The 6,806-nt window shown below is 45.5% G+C and overlaps 1 non-coding gene across 1 annotated transcript; it reads left to right on the top strand.

Moving 5' to 3' along the window:
* Positions 1 to 709: 709 nt before the first annotated feature.
* Positions 710 to 815, top strand: LOC141569766 (U6 spliceosomal RNA). Its single transcript, XR_012493566.1, has one exon. It is a non-coding gene; the product is annotated as a U6 spliceosomal RNA (small nuclear RNA).
* The last annotated feature ends 5,991 nt before the right edge of the window (positions 816 to 6,806 follow it).

Genomic DNA, 6,806 nt, shown 5'->3' with positions numbered 1-6,806 from the left:
TCCTACTACTATTAGGCCTGAAGATGCCGTAGGAGTCCTTCTTGATCCTCTTCACTGCTTCTAGATTGTTCTTCCCTCAAACACGCAGTTTTGAATCGCATATTTTTAGAATATGCCACCCACTCTCCCTCCTCGTTGCAGTAATCTACATATCCCTGGATGCTCTTCCTCATTTCTTGAACATTTAATTGCAGTCTCACTGACATGCACTCTAACACTCTCCTTGTCACAAATAGCGGTGATTTCATCATCTACGCTGATGGTTCTTAAAACATGTCCAACATTTTAACCTCTCTTGCATGTTCTTTATTCCTTTCTACTGCTGCTACCTATTTCCGTGGTCATACCTGAAGGGAACCAAAATTTTGCCACCCTGAAGCTGCTTTTTGGGATATTGATTTTAAGCTGTTTATTAACAAACAAGACTCAGAAAGAACCTTTGAGCCTCCCTCTTTCCTGCCCAAGAGATTCAGACAGGAAATCTTAGAATGCTGCCTTAGCCGAATTTGAATTAAGTATGATACAAAGAGGACATTAGGTAGGCACCTGTTAGCTAAATACCCCGTGTTGTTTCTGAGTGGCAAGTTTCTAGCAAGAATTTGCCCGCCTTGTGTGTTCTGCTCTTCCTCACCTACCTGTAAATCACCCATTCTCACTTCTGAAATCTAATACTCCAACTCCTGTCTTTTCTCCTTTGTCAAGAATGTCTGTGCTCCCTTCCGCAGCACATATACTAAAACTGGAACAATCGGAGAAGAAGAGCACAGACCTTGTGCAAGGATGACACACAACTTCATGAAGCATTCCATATTTTTATGACCAATGTGCTTGCTGTACAACTGAAGCTGAAGTAGAATAATATTGAATGTCAACTGTAAGAAAAAAAATAAAAAGAAAAAAAAAATATATATATATACATATAGTCACGGGATGTGGAGTACAGCATAGGGAATATAGTCAATGGAATTGTAACAGCTACATACGATGTCAGAGGGGTAGTAGATTGGGGGAGTTATCACTTTGTGAGGGGTGTAAATGTCTAACTATTGTGTTGCTTTGTACACCTGAAACTAATTTTTAAAAAAAAGAAAGAAAGAAATGTCTTATATACTCAAGGTTGCTTCACTGTATTTGGAATTTTCATGCTTATGTGAATTACCCACACATATGTATTAAAATTTTGATTTTCTCCTGTCAGTCTGATTATTAGCCCAGCTAGAAGAACATACCAGGTGGGAGGAAAAATATTATTGTTTTAGCCTCCCTAGACCCTCATCATCCTCATGCCATGATTTGAATCATTAACCATTTAAAATTCATGATCCATCGATAAAATCATTTGGCTGCGTACACTCTCAACTCTCCTCCACTTCACTTGCTTCATTCTCTTCGTCTTACTCATTGGGAAGAACCCATACCCTGGTTAAACTGAACTCGGCCTCTGCTCACATTTCCCCAAGAAGTTTACCTGGCTGAGAAAAGACACACAGCTATGCTGACTAGCCTTGCTTTAACCTGAGGATTGCTATCTCAAGTAGGCATGTAACACATTCACTCTCATTGCTCATAGAAAACTATTTTCTATCTTCTCCTTTCTCTTAAAGTCCCCAGTACTATCCCCCATCCTTATTATCTGCTGATATTGCTTATTTACGTACTTATTTCCTCGCTTCCTAGTAACTAAGAAAATTAAAGAAATTAGAAGAGAATTTCCATGAGCTGCCACCATCACAACTTCCTACCTACATCTGACTCCATATACTCTCCATTCTCTCTCCTATTATATGAAATAGTGGTGTGCCTAGCTAATTCCAATCACTCCAGTTGGTGCTGGATTCTTCACTGCTTGCTTCCTCTTGGCAATGCTCACCTCTCGAGCCTGCGTCACCATTTCCCGCCCATAGTGCCTCTTTTCCAAATTTATATTAAAAACTCTTGACACACAGTTCTCTGTGTAGCTGTTAATCTGTGTCTCTTTTTACAGCAAAACACCTCAAAATTGTGGTATATATTCACTGTCTCCATTCTTCTCTTCCCATTCTCTTGGAATCCCTGCTAATCTCGATGCCTTGACCAAAACTGCTTTTATAAAGCCTACCAATGACCCCTAAATTGCAAAGCCCAACGTGATTCTTCTTTTTTTTAAATTTAATTGGGGAATAGTGTGTTTTACCAGGGCCCATCAGCTCCAAGTCAAGTAGTTGTTTCTGTCTAGTTGTGGAGGGCGCAACTCACTGGCCCTTGTGGGAATCGAACCAACGACCTTGGTGTTATGAGCACTGCACTCTAACCAACTGAGCCAACTGGCCCTCCCCCAATGTGATTCTTACTTTAAACATCAGCAGCGTTTAACACAGTTGATTACTCCCTTATCCTTGAAATGCTTTCTTTAATAGGCTTCCCAACACTTTTAGTTTACTGTAAAAATCCTTCTCATTATTTTGTACTTCTTCTTCCTTATCTACCCTATCTCTAAAGTTTGGGGTACTCCAGAGCTCCATCCTTGAGTCTCTCCTCTTTTCTAGTTATCCTATTAGTGATCACAGCCAGTATTATAGCTTTTAATACCATTTATCCCCAGCATAGATCCCTCTAGTAAACTCTTGACTCACATATCCATCCAATGGCCCCAACATCCCCATTTGGAAGTCTACTGATATGCAAATTTGATCTTCTTCTCTCACAAACTTGTTTCTTCAACAGCCATTTTCATCTTAATTAACGGTAATTCTATACCTATAGGGCTCAAGGACAAACATTTTGATATCATCCTTCAATTCCCTTTTCTCTCATTCCCTGTCTCCTCCATGTCAGAGCGAATTGGTGGCTCTGTCCTCTATTTATATCTGATCATCTCTGACTACCCACACTGTTATCACCCTGGGCCCAATACACCATCATTTTTCACATGGATTTCTTCTATAGCCCATGCTGCTGTAATAATCTCTTTTTAAAAAAATCTCCCTGCTTCAACAACCCTTGTCAAACAATGATACAGGCACAAGCAGCTTGTAAGAGAACAGATAAAATAAGTTAATTATGATTGACAGAATTAGGAAAGTAGGATGTGGCATCCCAGCTCCAATACTTCTTTTTTTTTTTTTTATATTAGTTTCAGGTGTACAAAACAATGTAATAGACATTTGCACCCCTCACAAAGTGATAACCCCCCTCCCCCAATCTACTACCCCTCTGATATCTTATATAGCTGTTACAATTCCTGGACTCTATTCCCTATGCTGTATACTCCACATCCCGTAACTATATATATATAATTATAGCTGACATTCAGTATTATTTAGCTTCAGCTTTGGGTGTCCACTGCAGTGGTCAGGCACCTACACCGTCCATGAAGTGGTATCTCTATTAAGACAAGTGTCCATGAAATACCCTGCAAAATCTTTACACCATTAGTGATTATTAATTGTGACTTTGAGCAAGTTACTTAAACTCAACGCTTCAGTTTCCTCATCTATAAAATATGGATAATAGTAAGACCTACTTTGTTGGTCGTTCTGAGTATTACACAAGTTAATGTATATGTAAAGTGGTGAGGAGATTGCCTGGCAATTGCTATATACCTGTTAAGATATTATTATGAGATAAGCAATGAAACACCAGTAGAGTTTCCATAAGTAGATAATGTATAGAGATGGTTTTCTTTATGCAATTAAGGACCTTTTGAAAAACTTAAATGAATATACAACAAAACCATGTTACATTTCATCTCCATAATTTATCACTAGTGAGAATTTTGATAAAGGTTATATTTACATTTATCTTTTGTGATCAATAAAAAATGTTTCTTACAACATTAAATTATATACTTTAAGGATTATAGAAAAGTTCAATTCATTCAATTCACTGAATAATTATAATTATATTTCTGCTACCTTAATTGTAAGGGTGAAATTTGGTAAATCAATAACATAATTAGACTTAGCTAGTTTGCAGTTAGATCCACCCTGATATTCAGCTGTATTCTCTTTGTTTCTCTGCTCACTGATTAACTAATGAACTCTATTTTATTCCCTTTCACAAGACTACCCATACATTGTTAATCCACTTAATTAACAAAATCCTAACCTGGAAAGGGCAATTTTTTAGTCCTCAGGTACCCAGACACCGGGATACACAGAAAGCCCCAGGCTGCATCCCAGAGTCCAGAGATAACATTATCTTAAAACAGACCAGACCCCAGGAAGTCACGTCAGCCCTGGACCTGCCTGACCAACTCCCCCTGCTTTTCTTTCCACCAACCATGTCTCTTGATTTTTAACTTTTTCAAGCGGCAGGCAGCCGGATCTTAGCATGTGTGGGGGCGGAGCCCCAGAGAGTAGTTTCCAGGCTCTCGGCCTCACATAGAAAGGTGTTGGCTCAGGTAGTAAATGGCCAACTGTGATTGCATGGCCATCAGCTGTGGCTAGTTGGCCGTCAGCTGTAACCAGTGAGCCATTGGCCACAATATAACTGCTGTGGCTACGAGGAGGAGAGAGAGAGAAGAAAGATGGCGAAGGGAGAGAAAGAGAAGAAGGATGGGGCTAGCAAGAAGATGGCGGCTGGGCTGGCAAGCGTGGATGGCGGTTTGCGGACAGTGTGTATCCAGCCTCCAGTGAGAGTATAGTGCCGCCAGAGAGAATAAAGTGGTATGACTCCCCTACCTATGGCTCCGTGGGTGTTCCTTTTTGGCCTCACCATGTCCTGCGTTCTTGTATGGGGAGCGGGAGCAGAGACCCCGCAGGCCTCCCCGCATGACAAATGGCGCAGCGAGCAGGGTCACCCGCACGACACATGGCATAGTCGGCAGGATATGGTGCTGGCCAAAGCTCTCCAAAGGACGGTGGAGCAGTTTGTGTGTATGAACACTCAGTCTGAGGAAGACCAGGAGGAGCAGCTGCCGGAGAGCTGGACCCCCGTGGAGGGGTGGGAGGACGTGGACGGTTCTCCCACCAGCACAGGAAAAGCCATGCAGCTGCTGCAGAGCTGGAGCCCCGTGGAGAGGTGGAAAGATGTGGACGGTTCCCCAACCAGCACAGGCCGGAGAAAGCGAAGGTCGTTGCAGCCCTGTGGGCTGGGGAAGATCCTGCTCAGGCAGCCCGGATGCAGGACTTGTAGTCCCAGGAGGTAACGCTTGCTGAGTCCTCCGTGGGAGATGAGGGTGAGGTCAAGGTCATCCCTCACCCCCAGGACAGCCCTGGTGAATGACTATGGACTATGGGGAATTGCCTTCCATCTCTAATTTAATGGACCGCTTGACTGTTTGTTTGGGAACTGTTGTTAGTGGAACTGGGGGATATTTGCTTTTGTCTCTTGACTGGCCGCCATTGAGAATATGTAAGCACCTTGGTTGTGAGTCGCTGTTGTTCCAGCAGGGTACCCTGAGAGGCACAGAGAGAGTGGCAGTGCCCTGAGAGCCCTGGCTGAGTCCAGGAAGTCTGGCTGAGCCCTGAAGATACCCTGGCTGTGCCCAGGAAGTCGGGCTGTTCCCAGAGAGAGTAGAGCCCTGGCTGAGTCCAGGAAGTCTGGCTGAGCCCTGAAGATACCCTGGCTGTGCCCAGGAAGTCGGGCTGTTCCCAGAGAGAGTGGCAGTGCCCTGAGAGCCCTGGCTGTGTCCAGGAAGTGTGGCTGTGGCAGTGCCCTGAGAGCCCTGGCTGTGTCCAGGAAGTGTGGCTGTGCCCACAGAGAGTGGCAGTGCCCTGAAAGCCCTGGCTGTGTCCAGGAAGTGTGGCTGTTCCCAGAGAAAGTGGCAGCGCCCTGAGAAATCCTAGCTGTGCCCGGGGAAACTAGTGGTACCCTAAGAAGTCCAGGAAGTCTGGCTGTGCCCAGGAGTACTGGTGGTGCCCTGAGAAACCCTGGCTGTGTCCGGGAAGACAGGTGGTACCCTAAGAAGTCCAGGAAGTCTGGCAGTGCCCAGGAGTACTGGTGGTGCCCTGAGAAACCCTGGCTGTGTCCGGGAAGACAGGTGGTACCCTAAGAAGTCCAGGAAGTCTGGCAGTGCCCAGGAGTACTGGTGGTGCCCTGAGAAACCCTGGCTGTGTCCGGGAAGACAGGTGGTACCCTAAGAAGTCCAGGAAGTTTGGCAGTGCCCAGGAGTACTGGTGGTGCCCTGAGAAACCCTGGCTGTGTCCGGGAAGACAGGTGGTACCCTAAGAAGTCCAGGAAGTCTGGCCGTGCCCAGAAGCACTGGTGGTGCCCTGAGAAACCCTGGCTGTGCCCAGAGAGCCTGGCTGTGTCCAGGATATTGCATTCACCCCCAGGCTCCTCGCACAGGTCCCCTCGCGGAAGACGCTTGTCGCGTAGATTGTGAGGCGAGAGCCTGTAGGGGTGGAGTGTGGGGGCGGAGCCCCAGAGAGTAGTTTCCAGGCTCTCGGCCTCACATAGAAAGGTGTTGGCTCAGGTAGTAAATGGCCAACTGTGATTGCATGGCCATCAGCTGTGGCTAGTTGGCCGTCAGCTGTAACCAGTGAGCCATTGGCCACAATATAACTGCTGTGGCTACGAGGAGGAGAGAGAGAGAAGAAAGATGGCGAAGGGAGAGAAAGAGAAGAAGGATGGGGCTAGCAAGAAGATGGCGGCTGGGCCGGCAAGCGTGGATGGCGGTTTGCGGACAGTGTGTATCCAGCCTCCAGTGAGAGTATAGAGCCGCCAGAGAGAATAAAGTGGTATGACTCCCCTACCTATGGCTCCGTGGGTGTTCCTTTTTGGCCTCACCATGTCCTGCGTTCTTGTATGGGGAGCGGGAGCAGAGACCCCGCAGGCCTCCCCGCACGACAGCATGGTATCACAATGAGAATTATATACAATAA

This window comes from Rhinolophus sinicus, chromosome 18, assembly GCF_057876585.1.
Source record: "Rhinolophus sinicus isolate RSI-liver-muscle chromosome 18, RSI-T2T, whole genome shotgun sequence".
NCBI classification, from domain to species: domain Eukaryota; kingdom Metazoa; phylum Chordata; class Mammalia; order Chiroptera; family Rhinolophidae; genus Rhinolophus; species Rhinolophus sinicus.
Note: the sequence above shows the minus strand (reverse complement) of the source record. Positions and strands in the feature narration are given on the sequence as shown.